Genomic DNA, 22,623 nt, shown 5'->3' on the forward strand with positions numbered 1-22,623 from the left:
CAAAAGATCCGCAGTAACTTTTAAAGGTGAGCCAAGAGGCTTTATTAATGTTCGATTAATGAAGCCTTAGTCGATTTTCGAAGTCATTTCAAAACGGTTTAACTCCTGAATTCACTTCCTGTCACATTATAAGAAATCATTGTAATTTTGAAAGGAAAATAATATTGGATTGGAGAATGGCCTTATGCTTTCTTAAATTCTCGAATTAAGTTCGTAAATAAAACGTAAAGCTTATTAAAAGGCCAAAGTCATTAAAATTTATAATCTAAATATAAATAACCCAAGCCAAATAGTTAATAATCTTTTTGTTAGAGCTTAAATGTTAATATTAAAAATATTAGAAGGACTTAGCTTTTTGTTTAATAATTATGTACAATAACGCTTTCGTTTCTCTTCAACATTTTAAGAGACACAAGGAAACATTTTCTGTCTCTTTCATTCAAATTTATATTCTACTAAAGAGAAATCGCAGAGTCCTATTGTAATTTTGAAAAACTAAAATCTGTAGCATTTGTACGGGTTAGTGAAAATTTAGATTACCAGTCGATTAATAGAATCATTAGTACACAAGAGCACGAGTCAGCGTACACAGTGGCGTATAAAAATACGCTGTATACAAAATATACCATGTAAATTACATGACAAAAACGTATCTTTAGTGTTAATTAAAGTTATGGTCAAGTCATCTTTACTTGGATAATTCTACCAGAATCCGTTAAGTAAATTTTGCGTGACGTAGGAAACATTAAGGCATGTAGACTTCCATATTTACAAGAATAATAATACATTGAATATAGTATAGATTTCTAGATATGCATTATTTTTAGCGTATCAATACTAAATTACGATAGTATCAGCAAATGTAATAGTATAATTAGTCTATGTTGTATGCAAGTTGATACTATGTAAATGTTTATGTTTTCTAATTAATGTCTGGTGCATACAATGGTATTATATATGTATGTATGTACAGCTATAATTGCTTTGTAGTATGTTAACATTTAAAAAAATTATCTAATAAGTGTATCAGGAATTATTTTAATCATTTCATTTTGTATTCCCCTATGGATCCTAGTAGAATGTCCTTCTTTAAAAGAGGCTTGTCGAGAGTATTAAGCGGTAGGCAGCGGCTTGGCTCTGCCCCTGGCATTGCTGAAGTCCATGGGCGACGGTAACAACTCACCATCAAGTGGGCTGTGAGCTCGCCTACCCAAAAGTTTAATGCAAGAAAGCCCATGAATGTGCAAAGTTCGCCTTTTTGTACACGTCATTAAGGTGTTTTTACATAAATTTTTATCATTGTTTTTTTAATCTACAAAAAAGTAGCCCGTGTCAACGAAAACCGTAAAATGTTCGAAAAGTTGGAAATAATAAAGAGCAAAAACTCTAGTATTAACTGTAAAAGTATAATTTAAAAGAAATCGTAATAATGTTACAATAAAATTCCAAATTTAAATTGAAAAAAGTAGTGTGACACTTGAGTAAATTTATATGGACTACCTACATTTGGGGACTTTTTGGCAGGAACGCAAGGAGTGAAGTTGTGTGATTTGTTTTGTTTTGTTTATTTATTTTTTATTCGGGTTTAAATATGTAATAACGGTGGTTTACTAACTGTTTAGTATCTGTGAAAGTGCACAAATATGGGAAAATGAAATAAAACCGCTGAACATAATTTCTGGGGATTCTCCAAAAATTCCGCTGAAAAAGTGTCGGTAAATGACCACCATTTTACTGAGATTATATCTCATCCCATATCGTCCCGTCTCATTTTATTTCATTTCATATTTCATATTAATCTACTTCATTTCATTTCATAACAATTATCATTTTTCATAGGTATAATAAATAAAAAAAATACAAGATTAGGCTGTATGGTATGATTCTTTGCCTTTCCACTTGGAAAAATAAAAATACTACTACTACTGGACTACATTTGACACTTTTGATGCAAAATATCGACATTCACCTAAGATGTTTCCAAAATGGCGCTTGTGATGGAATCTAAACTAGTAAGACAATCTGCCTATAAATCAATTATGTCACTGAATATTTTTGGTGAATAACGAATTGAGCCGTTTGAATGATACGGTCTTCTTATACACACTAGTGTTAATTTTAAATTAACGAAGTCGACGCATTGTTCCATTCCCTTGCCAGCTATAAAATCATAACATAATAACAACAGCATAGTATAACTGATAATAAAGATAACAGTTTGCTTAAAGCGTAACAGCTGTAAGCGCTCCCATACATTACACAAACATTTGGCTGGATAAATTGTAATTCTACAAATGAATATCCATTGTTTACGGAGCGTCAAAAGAGACCGCATTAAAAGTGAAAGATTAATATTATGTTGTATAAAAGCGAATTTATTATGTCCGAGCTCCTGTTAATTACTGAAGAAATTTATTCTTTTGTTCTTTCAATTTTCTTGTTAAAATAAATCATTCTCATTTCCTGAATCCACTTTGTGGAGTAGATATGTGTCCTTTATGTACTTCAATATGCTTTTCCGATGCGGTGAATTCAATAGATTTCTTTATATTTCGCAAGTACGTACGTAAACGGTCTACGTCATAAAATAAACCTTATCCCATATCAAGCCATACGAGTGGAATTCTTGGACCCTATCGATTGTAACAGCTCTCTTTAAGCCGGTATGCGTGACTGTTTTGTTGCTAAAAATTTGATGATGGATCATTAATTAACACGCTCTACCTCCCGTTCGTCTATACTAATATTATAAATGTGAAGGTTTATATGTAATGGAAGCTTGCTACTCAATCACGTAATGACCGAACGGATTCCGACGGAATTGAAAGCTATGACATGGAGGGTGAATGACCCGACCAACCCCAGTATATGCTTGAAAATATACGATATTGGGTTCGCTTGTTCATGATCTCACGTACCAAGGAATCTACATATTGTCTAGTAGTTTGTAGACAAGATAGCAAATAGATACCGGCAATAGATACAAGCAAAAATAGGATGAGCTTAAGTTTTTCAGAATCACTGATTTAATGCGGGTGAAATCGGTGTATCAATCAATTAAAGGGTAGTTATGAAAAATGCAATGAGGTCATGACAGTGCTACTACTGCAGAAGATGGAGAAATTGTGATAATGGCTCAACTCGCACTTAATACTCGTATCTTCTTCTTAGCGAGAAGTACTCTACTAATACCGTAAACCGATAATATAGTTTCCTTAGACGAATAAATATATAGAAAACAAGACATATGTAGAAGATAAGTTCGCCCTTTGTTAATACTTTATCCGATATATTGTAAGATAAAAATATAAACAAAATTGGTTAACATTGATTAAACCACTATTCCAGACCGCGCAAGAAGCTAGCCGGGTTAGAGCCAAGAATCTAATTAGACTTGCGACCTCGATTGATTAAAATGTTGGAATTTCACTTACAAACCATTCGGAGGGTAAATTGATCAATCTAATGAGAATTTAACGCCTACCCTCAAGTGTGTATTGATGTTTCATTTTATTGGTCTTCTATTTAGAAATCTCCGGGGTCCGATTTGAGACGATTGTTAAGACGGGTAACGCATACTTGTTTCGCTGCAATAATCCATTTTAGTGTTGTTTAAATTTCGGTGATTTATTTTTTGTCGATTAAACTGTTTTTATTGTTATAGGTTTAATGTAGTTGGAACTGAGAATAATAGGTTATTGGACACACTCCGAAGCTCCTTTATGGACTTAAGTTGATTGATTAATACAATTCATAAATTATTTTTTAACACTGACACTATGTTTTATTTAGTCTTACTGCCTTTTTTCTCTTCATTGAGGAACTCTTGCGGCGTCAATAGATGGCGTTGATAGAATTTTAAAAAGGGAACTAGCGGAGGTGAGCCCATGAGAATGGCCTAGAAAGTCACATATCTACTTCCTCTTATTAATTCGAAGCGAATGAGTATAAAATAGCAGTAACGTAAAATAAATAAAATATATCATTCGCAATTATTTGTGCAACAGCAATAGCCCATCGAAATGGCAACTAAGGTGTAAATGACCATTTTCTGTACTTTTTATATATTTCCACGAATTATTTTAAGCTTTCACACCTATCTACTTTATAAAATAATATTTTCTTACCACAGTTATTACTTAAAATGATTTCAAGATATTTCAGCGCTGTTTCAGGCTTCCAGATCACAGGTAAAACTCGTAGTAGAAACCTGTTAGTTTTTTTTATTATTTTCTTTATTATAATTAACTAGCTGACCCGGCAGACTTCGTAGTGCCTCAATCGATAAATAAAAGACCTAAACTTTTATATAGAATAAACTTAAAACAAACAAAAGGAATCCGTCCGACGGGGGACACGTCAAAGGGAAAACAAAATTGTTATTTTTATTTAATTCCGAGAATTTTCATATTTTTATACCTTTTAAACCTTCTCTGGACTTCCACAAATAATTCAAGACCAAAATTAGCCAAATCGGTCAAGCCGTTTTCATGTTATGTCGTGACAACGGAAAACGGGTTTCATTTTTATATATATAGATAAATAAAATGAAAACTCAATTAAAAAACAACGATATTTTTCATAATAAATTAATATTGCTTTATGTGTTCTCTGCAAACTTGAAATTTCCCAAGACAATCGTTTATTCGAAACTGTTTCAAATTCTAAACAGATTTTGTGTAATTTTTTATGAAATCATTATAAAAAAATTGTTTTAAGTTTTTATTACCAGTTCGTCGTTATCGCTTGTTTGGTCGCGGCCGTCCATGCTAGCGCGATCCATGACGTTTACACCAGCTTCTCCTACGGGGCTTCTAACACTCACACCGGCGACGTCAAGAGCCAGCACGAGGCCCGTATCGGCGATAGCGTAGTAGGGCAGCACTCCCTCCTCGAATCTGACGGTACTAAGCGCACTGTCGGCAACTGATTCTCACTCTGGATTCAACGCTGTCGTGCGTAAGGACCCAGCGCTTTTTTTTTAATGCTTAGGTGAGTGGACTATTGCATAGCCCACCTGGTTTTAAGTGGTTACTGGAGCCCATAAACATCTACAACGCAAATGCGCCACCCACCTTGAGATATAAGTTCTAAGGTCTCAAGTATAATTACAACGGCTGCCCTACCCTTCAAACCGAAACGCATTACTGCTTCACGGCAGAAATAGGCAGGGTGGTGGTACCACCAGTAAAAACCAGTGCTTGTTGCACATTCTCCTGGCGCGACCCACTCTGCTGTTGTTGCTTCTGTGGCCCATGCTGCCGTAGGCGCTCACAGCGCTCCCTTGGCTTAACCATGCAGCACCACTGGCGTACACCCACGGTATCATTGGCAATTCCTTGGTCCACGCTGGCTCTTTGGCCTACTTTGGTCCTTTGGCTCGCGGTCTCACTTATGGAGCCCATTGACTTTACGATGGATCCCTTGGCCATTCCAAACTGTATTAGATAATTTAAAAAGTTGTTTCCAACATGTTAGCTTACTGCTGTGATCTTAATAAAAATACGATTTATTTTTAATTCTTATTTAAATATAACTACCTACTTGCTTCTAAAAATCCTATTGTTAGCTAAAATCTGGAATAGATATAGCTCGGAGTATCTTGTATAAGGCTTAGGATCTAAATATAGTCTATTTCTCTATATTGAGGTCAGCAACCAATCAATGCGGATTGTTCAATCGTATACTGTACCAATTTGAAAGGATAATCCGTTATTACATATGAAATATGCAGCTGAAGGAAAAATAAACATACTATTATATATTATTAAATACTAAATATTTATTTAAATAAAAATAAATGTCTTAAAGTGGGTGACGGAATTCACGTTGCGATTGATACTTTCGATACTTTCGATTTTGATGCTTAGCTAATAATCTTCGAAAAGATAAAATTCAAGTGAAACAACTACCAGACCTGGTTTTCTGGTGGTAGGACGTCTTGTGAGTCCGCACGGGTAAATACCCCGCCTATTTCTGCCCTGAATTACTAATGCGTTTCGGTTTGAAGGGTGGGGTAGCCGTCGTGCAGTAAAAACTGAGACCTTAGAATTCTGATCTCGAGGTGGGTCGTGGCATTTACGTTGTAGATGTCTAAGCGCTCCGGTACCCACTTAACACCAGGTGGGCCGTGGGTTCGTCTCCGGAGCAATAAAAAACCTCCAGATAACCTTGTTAGCGCCATATTCAATTTAATTTTTTTAAGAAATGAAGCCACCGTCATTCTTCACCATAAAATTAGGTACCTTTTCTGTAAGATTATTATTCCGTAGAAGTCGTTTTAATCAAAACTATTTGTTCATTTATAAAAACTAAGACAAAATATACTTACGAATTAATGAAAAGCACAAAAACGGCTGTATAGCAAGAGAGAAAGCAAAAAAAAAAACAAAGTCGAAAGACACAAAATTAATTAGCCGCTGAGCTTGGTCCTTTCCGCAGGATTTCGCATTGAATATTCCGTGTGTAATTCAGAAAGTTTCCATCCACGGCGCCAAGGGAATCCCGTATAAAATTACACTAAAAACCACCTACACCGGCCTGATAAAGATAAATTGTGGCCTACCGAGCCACTTGAGAGGCGGAAAAATGGCGTATCACTTTGATTGAATTAATACCGTCTTGTATCGTGTGCTGTTTGGCTAATGCGTTGACCTACTTATTTTTATATATGCATTCGTGTAACCATATAGTTTAGAGTAAATAGTGTAATAGGGATTAAAATTTCCAACAAGTAATAGGTGAGTACAAGATTGCTTATATTTAAGATAATTCCATTCACTCAATAATTATCTGGAACTAGCGACCAGCCCTCGCTTCGCTTCGGAAGCATTAAAACACACATGTAACCAAAAAAAAAATAAAAAAAAGGAGCCTATGTTCATCAGTGACAATGTCGGCTTCTAATGGAAAAAGAATTTTTCAAATCGGTCCAGTAGTTTCGGAGCCTATTCGAAACAAACAAACAAACAAATCTTTCCTTTTTATAATATTGGTATAGATGAATGATTTGTCTATGGTTCCAAATTCATATTATTGTTTTTTTTTATTATTGCAGTTAAATTGGCACTACTGTGTCAATTTTGGCGCGGAGTTCGAGTTGCATCTGTTATTTAGATTACAGTTCTGTTTTTAGTTATATTATAAATAGTTAGTGTTGTGAATTTCATAATAGACAAAAACGTCAAACAAAGAGTTTGTTTTAAATTTTGCATTGCCAACGGAGTTTCGTGTTCGGAGTCACTGAAAATATTACAAAAGGCTTACGTCGAATCGACTTAATCAAAAACACGTGCTTATAAGAACGAGTTGTGATGGAAATGATTTGCCTCGCTATGGTAGGCCATTATAGTCTGCAACTGAAGTTAAAATAGCAAAAGTGAAAGAAATAGTGATTGAAAATTTTCTTTCAAGCTTGAGAGAGATAGTCGCCGAACGTTATATATTTTACGAGTCAATCCGTACCATTTTAAATGATCACTTGGGAGTGAAACATGTTGCCACTCGGCTAGTTCCAAAAGACTTGAATTAAAAAAAAAACTTAATCGCATAAGAGTTGCTGAGGACATGATAGAACCAGTCAATTCTGATCCAACATTCAGGAAACGATGACTATTAGTTTCCTGAATGGTGACGAGAAGTGGGTTTACGAGTTTGACAGCATTTAAATAATGTTTTGATGATTGGATTATTGACGTAAGATGTAATCGTATCGTTTCTGAAGGACAATACTTTGAGGGCGATAAAATAAATTTGGATGAATAACTAACATTTTATGTGATATTCATCTTTTCCTCGGTACTGTCTTGAAAGAGTAGTATATTTTATTTTCATTAATTAAAAAATAAGTACATAATAATATTACGTACATACTTACCAGATTATTTCCTCTTGTCAATCAGATTTGTTTCCATTCTACACAGTAACAAACAATCTTGGGAATTGAAAAAATATTTATTTCACATTTTTGAATGATACTCTACTCCACTCCATATTTGATGTCAACCAAGCTATAAAAAATAAATGTTAGAAAATGATGAGTGTATTTATGTATGTTAGACAAGATTATGATGACCACATTATGCCATTCGCTATTATCTAAGATTAATGAAATTATCGATAGATTATTGGGATGATTATTCGGATTATTTTATATTATTATGTTATTATTTAGTTTATACTACATCTCTAAAGTAGTTTAATCCGGCCTAAATCTATCTCGGCTCTGAAATTTCGAAACTTTTAATCCGAATCTGTGCTTTCGGTTATAACGTATAAATTTCATTTGCAATTCACATTTTAAAGGAATACGGCAGCTTGGGATGGTATGTGATACCGTCATTATTATTTTTAACCATTATAATTTTTTTATTTAAAAAACAAATCAAATTTATTTGGAACATGAAATATAAATCAATTACTTTTGAGATGAAAACGAATCCTCATTTATATAAAAAAAATATTACAAAAAAATCGGTAAAAAATAATCCAAAATATTTATCCGGTTTTCCATATTATGAGAAAATTCCTATATTAAAAAAATTTAGTTGGTAAATCGTGCATGCAAATGTATAGATATAACCGGATACGAAAAACATTAGTAGATTGTTACCTCGTATTCATTTTAACGCGAGCACTTCACGCGATTTTGATCTTTAACATCATCATGTTAAGACTAAAATAGATAGCAGCGTTACTGGTTCGCCCCGGAAAACGTACATGTCACGGTGTGGCTGAAAAAATGCGTAATAGACAGTGATTTATTTTATGGGACCGGAAAACGGTCGGGCCAATCTCCGTTTTCATCAACCGGTATTCGTTTAAGGCGTGTATTTGCTGCAGACAAGTACAGCATTTAAGGAAATTTAACTGTCAACTGCAACACTACGAATGAAATATCTATATAAAAAAAGATGTGTGGTGTCGCGAGATACCGGATAGGAACGAAGTTCCTTATTATAAAATTATTAATTTTAAGTTCTATTCGAGGTATAACGAAAATAATTATTCGAGCATACATTTTTATTATGTTTTTTTTTATTGATAAAAAAAATAAAAAAAAACTACTTTACCAATTATCAACTTTATTTTATTCACAATGATTTATAAAAAATCTATATATAAGTATACCTAGTCAGGTCATAAATTCTGTCACATGTTTAATGTAAAATAATTGAAACAAGTTTATTCATTATGTAACCATTCATATACCAAAATGAACTTAACAAAACATAGATTCTTATGACACTAAAGTTTATTCAAAATGACCTCCGTGATTTTGAATACAGGCCTTCAATCTGCGCGGCCACTCGTCTATCGCAGCACGAATGAGGTCCATGTCGATATCGGCGGCTGCCTTAATCAAGGATGTCTTGAGTGACTCCAAATTGGGATGAGGCTTTAAGCACGCCTTTTCCTCCAAGTGTTGCCATATCTTGTAATCTAACGGATTCAAATCTGGACTGGAGGAGGGCCAGTCTTCGTGCCGGATGAAGTCGATTTCACGCGCCGCCAGCCAGTCTTGTGTGCTCTTCGCTCTATGAGCTGGCGCCGAATCTTGTTGGAATACCCAATGCCTGTTATTAAACATGGTATGAGAAACAGGTTCCACAAGGTTCGTCAGGACTGTATTTTGATACACAACTGCATTCGTTTTTACACCTTTCTCACAAAAATGTACCTCTGTTAAGCCCCAATAAGAAACTCCCAACCATACCATGAGCGAGGATGGAAAATGACCTCGTTGGACACGCGGAATACGGTTGCTCGCTTCTTCACTACTGTATGCGTACACCTTATCATTTTGTTTGTTGTAGCTCTCTTCTACGGTAAAAATTTTTTCATCCGAAAAAAGAATTTCCCGATATTTTTTCCCGCGTACCGCTTCAACAAAGCGCGGCATCTCTTCAGTCTCAGGTCCATTAGATGAGCATTCAAACGATGTCCTGTTTTTCTTCGATATGCCCGAAGCCCTAAGTCTTCATTTAACAACCTTTTCACCGTGGTTCTGCTTAACCCCATCTGAAGGGCCAACAGTTTCTGCTTACGTTTGGGATTTCTTTGAATTCGCGCCTTCACAGCTTTTATCACTGCTGGAGTCCTAACAGACCGAGGGCGACCACTTCTTGACCTGTCATCTACACTAGAGTCTTCATTGTATCGTTTGATGGTACGATAAACGAATCTTTTGGTTATATTAAAAATTTTCAGTATGTTAAAAATTTGAATTGGCGCGTAACCGCAACGATGCAACGCAATAACTGCAACACGGTCTTCTTTAAGCGTCCACTCCATATTTAAAAATGAGTAAAATTTTAAAAGTATACATTTTTATTTTCATGAACAATTCGAAATTCGAATTCAATAAACTTTTTTGTGGCCAGCATTCTAAAAGAAAAGTTTTTACTGTGTGACAATACTTATGACCTGACTAGTTATATAAATGAATTGCTGTTCGTTAGTCTCGCTAAAACTCGAGAACGGCTGGACCGATTTGGCTAACTTTGGTCTTGAATTACATATTTGTGGAAGTCCAGAGAACGTTTAAAAGGTAGATAAATATGAAAATGATTAGAATTAAATAAAAATAACAATTTTGTTTTTTCTTTGATGTGTCCCCCGTCGGACGGATTCCTTTTAAGTTTTAAGTTTATTTAATACAAATGTTTAGGTATTCTATTTATTGATTGAGGCACTACGAAGTCTGCCAGGTCAGCTAGTATGTAATAAAAATATGTAATTTTTTGTACATTATAACATAGTTAAGTCGTACACTGTGTGCATTACTAATTTGTACGTTATTACAAAGTTGTCGTACACTGTGTGCATTACTAATAAAAATCTTACGTTACGGACGTTTTTTCTCGGTTAGGGTCCCTCTCCGCATCGTCACATAAGGAACTTCGTTCCAAAATTTTAGAAAAATAAAACTTTTGTATGAAACTGGTTAGTTAAAGAACACACTGATACATAACGAGCCTGTTACTGTCACTATTAATTCGTTGGTTTCCTTAACGTTCCTTTCATTTTCAATGGAAAATAGTTTGATTAGAATGACGATTGGGAAGCCGCAGACGTTCTCTTAAAACGATTTCTAATTAAAGAGCGTTCGATTGAATTTCTACTTTGGCCATTTAGAGCAAGCTGTTGTACAATGTTTCTATTAATGCCTCATAAAAACCGTCTAGACGTTTTGACTACAGTTCATTAAGCCTATTTTTGCTAATTAACAATAACTAGGGTTCGCCCAATGATCGAAATTGGACCGTAATCTGACACCTTAAGATTTCTCTTCGTTTTTTGTGTCATACTTTCAGTTTTATTAACGTTACACTTTGAAAAACAAGAAAGATTACAAAAAAAAAACAAACAAATAAAGAAAATATTTTTTTTATGCTTAACTATATAGATTTAAGCAATAAACAGAATAAAATTATATCATTAGTCATTCGCATTATTCCCATGTGGAAATTTTTTAATGTTTCGTTTTGAATCGTAGTTCTACATTTCAAAACAATATTAATCATTCAGGCGAGGTCGCCACAGTATTTTTTTACATTCAACGAGTGATAGAGATGTTTCGAAAAATATAAACGGTTAAACCTCACGGTCATTTTATTCGTTTAACAACTTTCAAAGTTATGAATAATTAACATTTTTTGTTTCATACGAACATTGGAGTTTGAATGATTGATGTTAAAGCTTTTTTTTTTATTACTTTAATGTAAATATTTGCATTTCATCCAAAACCTCAAATTCAAAACGATTTTATTCCAGCGAAAACTATCAAAACCAAAACATTATTATTAACATAAACCGGGACAACTTAATTCAGTTTAAAGGTACTCTTCCTTTATACGCATAAAGCAGTTTTAAACTTTACCTCTGCAATAAAGACGCAATTATATACCGACCCGCCAGCAAACTCAATCGCTCCAAGGTAAGCGTTCAGCCTTATTGGTTTTTATTCGTCTTCGTTCACCTCCAATGAGCTATTTTATCGTTAGATGACTTGTTTCCAGTCTTATAGAAGTACTTCTGAAAGTACTACTTGCTTCAGATAGACGCTGAAATGCTTTATGAAAACTTGACGAGGATATACTCAATAGAAACATTGAAAATTTGGCATATCGCATAAGAAAATTGACTTGGTCGCCTCGTCAGAAATAATTCGAACCTTAAGTTTTTTTATTAAGTTATCCCGAACCTTTACTCTGCGTCTATATCTCCAAGGAATACACGTACGAGTTTTGTGACGGTTTTAGACCTATGGATATCTCGATCTATATGGTAATACTCACAAAGCATTTTGGTGCATTATGTCCACTTTTTCTTTGTTCCTGCAAGTTATATAGGCTTGTAATTTACTTAATGGATATATTTTATCGTATAATTTAATGATCAGTTCGACAAATTTTTCAATTGGATCTTACACTAGACTTGACATTTCAATCATGTATTCTCTATTGGATATCTCTGAGTTCAAATGAGTATTCCTCGACCCCGTATTATTTGTTATCAAGGGCTTGTCTTTTTCAATCAACTTGTTTCGTTTGGCCAACACGTTTTCTAAGTGACCCTATTCTGGAGAATAATAACGTTATTAGTTTTACCAAGAAATTCAATTTCGCAGTTCATGGCGGACAGAGTTGTTTTGCCAAACTTTTACTTTAATAGTAAATAAATAAAATAAATAATAGACCTTTTATTTTGCCACATTTGCAAAAAAAGTAAAATTACAAAATGTTATACAGTTTGTTAACGATTTACATTTAATAATAATATAATAATAATAGATAATCATTAGAATAGACAATATAGTAATGTGTATAATATTAGTTGATAAATTATATGGTATAAGATTTTAAAAGGTTCTAATAATTTAACGTACAGGCATGCAAGAACTCCTCTTATGTGAGGATGAAGGCCTCCTACAGACCTTTCCGTTTATCTCTATCTTTGGCTCCAGTTTTTATCAGGTATTTTTTAATTGGTTTTCCAAACGAACTACCGGTCTTCCTTTCTTTCTAATACTGGCAGGGCCCCGCTATAACGTGAATCTAGGAGTCCAATGGTCATCGCTCATCTCGTCAATATGGCTTGCCTAGTGCCACTTTAACTTATGTGAGAATTTTAGTGCATTTGTAACTACGGTATTTTCCCGTATGATATTGTTGTGTAGGATTTTTTGTATTTTATAACTTATTATCTTTTATATGTATTTCTATATTAACCGATAAAGACAGAGAAGCGTGGTCGTAATTCATGTAGTATATTACGACGCCAGGTATTTTTTTATCATCCATATTCGTAGCGAAGCTTGTCCAAGATTTAATAAATTATTATTTATAGTTTCATTTAGTACAAATAAATACCAATAATACTAATATTGGGATTAGTATGATAAATTAAAAATTCACTCAGAGGTCAAGCTACCTGCAAATAAAAAAAAATCACACAGGCTTGCTCGAAAAAAGACCTTTCTCAGACCCGAAGAAAATTTGAAATCTCTTCCACGAATAATGTAACGCAGCCATAAATTTTATTATACTGTTTTTTAACTCCCTAATGTGGTAATAAATATAGGCTTAGTGCGCAGTAATTCAAATATAAGTTGTGATTTAATACCGTTCCTTTTCATTTATATTTTTAAATTCTTAAATACTAGAGGTCGCGCAGTAGTCGAAATTCGACTATAATTAATTGGAATTGTAAGTTTGTACACTATTATGATTGTATTTTATACTTCTATAATCACAAATTTCGCCAATACTACACTATAAAAAATATAAACAAAGACAAACAATATTTAATCTCAATTTGACAACAAACGTCAAGAACAAAAGTTTGACAATAAATAGTATGTATGCGTGTGTGCGTCATGGTATGTAGTGTGTGTAATGTTTTCTTTATTGATTTAATGTATCTTTTACCATTATTTAAAAAAAATATTAGCATTGTGCACTTCTTCTCTATATTCTCTATAAGTGTGGAAAATTTCATACTCCTCTGTCCGCGCAATTTTCGTAAAAAGGGATGCAAAGTTTTTGCTTCACGTATTAATATATATATATATTTTTAAGTGGCAGTGGATTCTCATGAATCTTAAGCATTTAAATGCCGCTACCCACCCTGAGACACTTCGACTATCTCAGTTTGTATAACCCATATTTCGAATTGGAAAGCATGAGTGTTTTGCGTTAGAAATGAGAACTCACAATACATCTTACCCTTAAAGGTGGTAATGAAATGAATAGATGAAAGTTTCTGATGAATTTCCTTTCGGTTATGAATTTGGTGTATGTTAGATATTTTTAGGGGGCACGACAGTTGAGGCTTATTTTAGGTGTTAATGTACAAAAGGCTTCAAACGATTTTCTCGGGATGGATGTGTCGGTAAGTAATTCGGCCCTAAGATGGGACATTAAAATGAAATTGAGACTTCGATTTCATAGCTTATGGAGGGCGACGTATTTCAATTTGTGGTGTATTTCAATGTATGAACTTTGTTTATTATGATATAAGGAGCAATAAACTTCGCTTCTGTTATCATAGATAGTAGTACCGTCCATCTGGGTAACTTGGTCCCGCCATGCGAACAGTTTTGTACGTATTGTCTCAGTTTTACTGAATATTAATAAAAAATATAGATTTCCCGTGGGTTTTAAACGTTTACAGCTGAAATTTAAATGATTTTTCATGAGCATAGAGTGAAAATCTCGCAAAATTGACAAAAAAATTGTGGGCCAATGTTATATTGAGAACGGGGTAACTTTACCAATATAAGAACTGGCATTACAATTTTGATGTATTTTTACATTTAAAGCCCTATGATAGCATTTGATTTCCTTTTTATATAAATTAATTAGGTCACCATCTTATGACAGTTGTTTACCAAAAAAATAAGCTTTAAATTTAGGGTTTTCAGTAAAATTCAATGTTAGTGTGTTTGAAAAGGACCTTTATTTATAAGAGCTTATTTATCTTCTATTTATTATTAAATCAGTCTTTATTTATTATAATTAGCAAAACGTGGCATGTTAAAATTATAAAAAAGCAACAAAGCTATAATGATTCGGTAGAATTAAATAATTACAGTTGTTAATCACTCCATCCCATGATTCAGTATCCAAATCTAATTTCTTAGATAATGATGCAACACGATCCATGAGTGATGAGATATCGTTAGTAAGTGGTGAAGTACGACGGTAGCTTCAATATTAAATGAGGATTCAGCTGTGGGTGATGGAAAATGATTGGTAGGTAGGTCGACTGAGTATGTCGATTTTATGTTTGAAGGACCAGGAATAGGTGATAAAGAATGAGTAATAGGAAGGTTAGTCACTATAGGCTATTTGTGCATGTTCTTGACACATTCTTCGGCTTATTTTTAACTGTTGCCCGGGTTAAAGTGACCCATATTAGCACAAATGTTCACCAAACGAATTAAAATCAAGACAAACACAAGACAACTATATAGATCGTATAAGTTTTTTATGAAACTACATCTGCAACCTTTACTTATTATAAAAAGTACAAACTTACCTTTCTATGAAACTTTTGAGTGGGAATATAAAAAACTTTGCAGCGATGTTTCGTTTGTCAGCCCCCTACCACTTCACAATCAACCTCGAGAAAGAAAAAGTTTGCTGACAGATATAAAATTTTGGCGCGCTTTCTTCGATCATTAATAAACCTCTTAATTAAAAATTTCAAAGTCTATAGCAAAATGTATCTCGCTTGGAAAAAAAAAATTGATATGTAAAAAGCGGGTAAGTGGCCTAATGTTAAACGGAAAGCTTAAGTTACCCAGATGGGGACGGTAGTAGTTTTATTTTTCCAGCTGGAAAGGCAAAGCTATCATACCATACAGCCTAATCTTTTACATATTTTTTTATACATTTTGCGTGATGTTATCTAACCTATAGCCTTCCTCGATAAATGGGCTATCTAACACTGAAAGAATTTTTCAAATTGGACCACTAGTTCCTGAGATTAGAGCATTCAAACAAACAAACAAACTCTTCAGCTTTATAATATTAGTATAGATTGAAATTATGCTATTTTAAGATGTCAATTTAAATTACTTGAATTTAATATATTCAGAATAATAATATCAAAAACCTATTAAAAAAGCTACAGTACATAATGTTTTTAAAACATTTATAAAATAACGAAATCGATAATGCAACGACAAGCCCCTGAGATCGACCACGTTTAATTTAAAACACACATCAGTGTTGGTTTCTCGAGGGAAAGAAATGAGAATTTTCACGCCAGGCATTAAATGCTTTATTAAAAACAGACTCCAAGCGTTGTCATATCGGCTTGCGCAGGCATATCGATAAGGAGAATCTTCTAGAAATGGTGAATTCACTGGTGGTAGGACCTCTTGGGAGTCCGCGCGGGTAGGCACCACCACCCCGCCTATTTCCGCCGTGAAGCAGTAATGCGTTTCGGTTCGAAGGGTGGGGCAGCCGTTATAACTATACTGAGACCTTAGAACTTATATCTCGAGGTGGGTGGCGCATCTACGTTGTAGATGTCTATGGGCTCCTTAATACCAGGTGGGCTGTGAGCTCGTCCATTCATATAAGCAATAAAAAAAAAAAAATGTTAACTCGAAATAAATATCGATAAAATATAAATTTAGTTATTTAAGAACATAAAATATTAGATTCATTCCACCCATAAGCTACTTGGAAAATTTACCCTAATTCTATATTGCAATCGCGGCTTAGCTGCATCACTCAAAGGAAGTAGTACCGGACGTAGACACCTATTAGACAATGAACTCTTTAGAGCTATTCGTAAATAATATACTCTTACAAAATACTCGTATTTTTTCATAAAATAAGTATTATCTATACCTATCTATACCTAATATTGCTGCGTAAGCTGAAGAGTTTGTTTGTTTGAACGCGCTAATCTCAGGAACTACTTACTGGTCCGATTTGAAAAATTATTTCAGTGTTAGATACCCTATTTATTGAGGAAGGCTATAGACTATATATAACATCATGGTAAGGCCAATACAAGTGGAGCAGCAATTATGAATGTTTCAAAATAGGGGTTTTCAATATAGGTACTTAAAATTCAATTTTTTTTATTGCTTAGATGGGTGGACGAGCTCACAGCCCCCCTGGTGTTAAGTAGTTACTGGAGCCCATAGATATCTACAACGTAAATGCGCCACCCCTCTTGAGATATAAGTTCTAAGGTCTCAGTATAGTCACAGCGGCTGCCCCGCCATTCAAACCGAAACGCATTACTGCTTCACGGGAGAAATAGGCAGGGCGGTGGTACCTACCCGTTCGGACTCACAAGAGGTCCTGCCACCAGTAATTACAGAAATTATAATTTTCCGGGTTTGATTTTTATTACAAGGTGTTATTCCTTCACTGTGGAAGTCAATCGTGAACATAATTTGTTAAGTACGTATTTCATTAGAAAAATTGGTACCCGCCTTCGGGATTCGAACACCGGTGCATCGCTACACACGAATGCACCAGACGTCTTATCCTTTAGGCCACGACGACTTCAAAGTTCATAGTTCAAGACTTCATATTGTTCTGTACCAATTTTAAAACAGTGTTCCCAAGTTGAGGAGGCGCTATAGAAATTCTATACTAAAGACGTGTGACGTAAACATTGATATTTTAGACAGGACTTCCATTTGATATTCATAGCCATTTGTATTCGATGTTAACAACTATCGATAAAGTAGCAACCCTAGAGAGCGTTGGGCCATATCGCTTCATTCTTTGGGCGGTTCCAAACGTTACGATTACGTTAACGCGCCAATATAAAAGTGTGTAGGCGTTATCAGCTCAAAATACCACTGGAGGGTCTAAAAAGATATGTTTGTTTGTGGCTAAACTTAATCATTATACGATATGTCAAGCGATTGGCAACATGGTTGGTCAATGCATTTCGGTCACATTTTTCCGTTGCATTTTTCTTCTATAAATTAGTAGACTCGCGGCCAACTTGGTACACTCTTAGCACAAAAGCATCGTATAACCCTTGAAAGAAATGAAATGAAACATGTTTTTTTGCTTATGTTGGTGGACGAGCTCAAGTGTTAAGTGGTTACTAGAGCCCATAGACAGCAACAACGTAAATGCCACCAACCGCTTTGGCACTTATTTTCACTTTTAAGTATAACGGCTAAAAGCCGAAACGCATTATTGCGTACGGCAGGAAAAAGCAGGACAGTGGTGCCTAGCCGTACGGGTTTCACAAGACGTCCTACCAGCAACAAGCTGCAAGTAAGGCAAATTAAGATGTATAAGTCCGTTAATTCTATTTATTTTTAACGAATATTCCGAACATTATATAATTGTCTTCATCTGAGATGGCTACGAAAATTGATGCCTTAAAATACACACGGCATCGATTAGCGATAAATCGGTACTATCATATAAACATGCACACTTTGCTCGTAGGTAAGTCCTCGTGTCGTGTTGTAATCGTCGCCCGTGAATAGCCTTCAACGTTAAAATCCTACTTGATAGATCGTTTTTCGTACGCTGAGTGAACGCGCTCACAGCTTTATATTGTAAGGTTTCTTTGGTTTAAGAGAGACGTGTCGTGTGTTTTCCAGCGATCACTCTTTTAGGGAGGTTTTTCGTCTATTACAACTCTTGTTGGTCATTGAAGATATATTTAAGTAAGACCGATCTCAATGTAATGTTTTGTTACTGAAATAAATTAAACTACATATATTATTATATATTTTCTTTTCTATTTTCATGCCTGATGTCATCATGTGTTTTAATATCCTCAAAATCCTTAAAATGCTTTATCTTATTTCATTGTGCAATCTATGGTTTCGTACTTAAAAGCTATTGATGATCGACTGCGTTTCACGCCGGATCTTCTCAGTGGGTCGCGATTCCGATCCGGTGGTTGATTTTGCAAAGCACTGCTTTTACTAGAGCTAATGTTAGCCGTGTGGGCGTGCCTGGAATAGCCCTTTAGACGATCAGTGAACAGGTAGGGACTTTTATTTATTTATTGATAAATCAAGTTTCGATCAAAGTTCAACATGCTTTACTGTTCTCTTTGCCAAGCTATTTTAGATCTTTATAATATGTTATATATTCCATTAATTTTCTACCATTTGCCAATGGTAAATTGAATTCCTAAACTGCGTAAATGGTGTTAATTTACTGAATGGTAATGATTTTATCGACTGTGATATGTGTATATCTAGAAGGTACACATGCATGGCGTTAGCCGTTGGTTTTTTTAACTAGATTTCTATCGAGCACCATTGGTAGGAGAATTTCGGAAGTCTTATCTACAGATAGCTAAATCATCAAGGTGGACAGCGGATTTCATGCAGCGCTTTTTTATTTCCCAACCTAATGATAGCTTAAGGGGCTATTTTCTAACTACGCGCAGATGGATAGCGCCAGTAAGAACTTAATATCAGGTTCGTTTTAAAAACAATGATCCATCGTATCAAGTGAATGAGCATCATTTTCATAGTCCTTTGACATACTTGAGCAACGTTGGTCCCAATCCTTTTTATATTCAAAGTTTTCCAAATTACAATTTATTCATAAAACACCAATGCACAGAGGCACATAGTGTCTGAGCTGGAATGTCGGTAATGTGAAATTAGTTTCAACAACAGCGATAACATCTATCTGTTTCTTTTATATTTATTTATTCAATCATTAACCACATCGTGTAGAACAACGGAATTCCACAAAAATCCGAACGTACATTAAAAGTAACATTTAAATTTTCTACTCCAGAATTTAATATGCGACATCGGATTTGCACGGAGCTCGTCTCCGCGGAAATTAATATCGTCAGGACGATGTATGGTATTGACAATATCTTGCTTGACGATCCTTTAATCTCATACATAAAGGAATTTCGCTGTTAGCCTCCATAATTGGAAAGGGCCGACTGACGGAATCTTTTTGGTTTATTACAAAGTCCGTAAAGTACGTTGATGGCGTGTTTCTTTCGTGTGCTTCGTATACATGATCTGCATGTTTTATTGTTTAATTCGAATGGATGTCTTCAGAATTTTGCGGTCTTCAGAAGTTTGCGGTAGGCAGCGGCTTCTGCGGTAGGCAGCGGCTTGGCTCTGCCCTTGGCATTGCTGAAGTCCATGGGCGACGGTAACCACTCACCATCAGGTGGGCCGTATGCTCGTCTGCCTACAAAGGCAATAAAAAAAAAAAAGAATTAAATTATCATTGAACTGATTGTGCTTTATTTATATGTTTCATTAAAATAAGTCGAAAAAAACAAACACAAGAAAAGCGAACCCGTTTAAGATGATAAGTTCTTATTCATTACTAGCAGACCCGGTAGACTTCGTAGTGCCTCAATCGATAAATAAAAGACCTAAACTTTAGTATAAAATAAACTTAAAACAAACAAAAGGAATCCACCCGACGGGAGACACATCAAAGGGAAAACAAAATTGTTATTTTTATTTAATTCCGATCATTTTCATATTTATCTACCTTTTAAACCTTCTCTGGACTTCCACAAATAATTCAAGACCAAAATTAGCCAAATCGGTCCAGACTTTCTCGAGCTTTAGAGAGACTAACGAACAGCCATTCATTTTTATATATATAGATACTCGATATTATAACGTCTACTTTAAGGCATACCCTATTTGTCTTTCCTACCTTTCAAACCTGAACACTTGACTGCTTCGCTACAGAAGCATGCAGGGTAGTGCTATCTACCCGTGCTGGATCACAATATTATTTACCACTAGCGAAGTGGGAAAACGAGCACGTTAAAAAAATATTCAACTATTGAATATTTCTTAAGGTAAATAGCGCATATAAACTATACACACAATTCACAAAACCATACATACGATATTTCATTCTTTTTCATAACTGGTTCTCTAACATAACGAACCATTGGCACCTGGTTATTGGATCTGTCGAATTGAGTTTGAAAAAGGACCGCCCGAATCGGATCCATTATCAGTAATTTACCGCGTAGCCGCTGCCAATGCCCATTATGCCTCTAGTACCACGGAGAAGTAAAATATTGAGACGTATTTTTAGGGCGAATTTCAGGGCGAAAGGTAATATTAACCTCCAACAAACATTCGGTCCGCGTCCGCATTAAAAAAGGTGAATAGGAAATCCTTAAAGTGACAGTTCGGAAATTTGAATGGTTTTATGTAATATATGTATCATTTTATAATAATAATATATTTAGCTGTTGACATTCAAATGTAAAAGCGGGGTCAAGTTGGATTTTAATATTTTAGTCAATTTGCGTGCGTGCGTTAGGAAGAAGGACCTGGTGGTGGGATCTCTTGTGAGTCCGCACGGGTAGGTACCACCAACCTGCCTATTTCTGCCGTGAAGCAGTAATGCGTTTCGGTTTGAAGGGCGGGTCAGCCGTTGTAACTATACTGAGACCTTAAAACTTATATTTCAAGGTGGGTGACGCATTTACGCTGTAGACGTCTATGGGCTCCAGTAACCACTTAACACCAGGTGGCCTGTGAGCTCGTCCACCTATATCAGCTATAAAAAAAGGAATGCGAATGGAGTTTTTTTATTACTTAGATCGGTGGATGAGCTCTTATGGTCTACCTGATTAAGTGATCACTACAACCGTACATCAACAACTTAAATGCCACCACCTTGAGTCATGAGAGTTTCCAAGCATAACGACTATCCCATCCTTTAAGGTGAAAAGCATTACTGCTTCACGGCAGAAATATGCAAGGTGGTGGTATCTACCCGTGCGGACTCATAATACAACCTACCAGCATTAGTTATGCAAAATATAATTATTGCGGGCTTGATTTTCATTACACAATACTATTTCTGCGCCGTAGAAGTCATTCGTGACCATTTGTTACATACGGTACGTATTTCATTAGAAAAATTTACACAACTTTCTGAGGCATTTGGGTGTGAACACCGGCTCAGTTGCATCGCTCGATAAAAATGTATTGGACGTCTTATCCCTTAGGTGGTAGGACCTCTTGTGAGCATAGATCATAGATTATACACGCATAGATTATACACGCATAGATTATACACTTAATATATTCGACTTGTGAGTCCGCGCGGGTAGGTACCACCACCCTGCCTATTTCTGACGTGAAGCAGTGATGCGTTTCGGTTTGAAGGGCGGGGCAGCCGTTCTAACTATACTGAGACCTTCGAACTTGTATTTCAAGGTGGGTGGCGCATTTACGTCGTACATGTCTATGGGCTCCAGTAACCACTGAAAACCAGGTGGGTTGTGAGCTCGCCCACCCATATAAGCAATAAAAAAAAGAAGGATAAATTTCATCCCAAAGAGGCGGTGTCGCGTAAGTAAAATAAGAAGGCCCTTGTACAAAATGATTGAATATGCTATTACTACTGACGATGATGAAGAAGTAACCATCATCGCAGCTCCAGAGGGTCGTTATATATTAACTATTTTGCTATAGTACTTTAGCTTTTAATAACAAGGCTATATTGGTGTTTGATAAAAAAAAAGCAATAAAGCTCGCTCGACTCGTTTTATCGATGGCTGCGCAAACAGAACTCTTTCATTCGGCTCACATAAACATTGCAGGCAATATGACGCATATCGAAGAACAAAATATTTATCTTATTTATG

General features: G+C 35.1%; 1 protein-coding gene and 1 pseudogene across 7 annotated transcripts in view; both read left to right on the forward strand.

Annotated features, from left to right (window-relative positions):
- Positions 1–22,623, forward strand: part of LOC114251302 (uncharacterized) — a 245,276-nt gene that overhangs the window by 121,522 nt on the left and 101,131 nt on the right. The window lies entirely within an intron of this gene.
- Positions 4,023–5,447, forward strand: LOC114251322 (larval cuticle protein A2B-like; annotated as a pseudogene).

This window comes from Bombyx mandarina, chromosome 03, assembly GCF_030267445.1.
Source record: "Bombyx mandarina strain Sakado chromosome 03, ASM3026744v2".
Taxonomy (NCBI): Eukaryota; Metazoa; Arthropoda; class Insecta; order Lepidoptera; family Bombycidae; genus Bombyx; species Bombyx mandarina.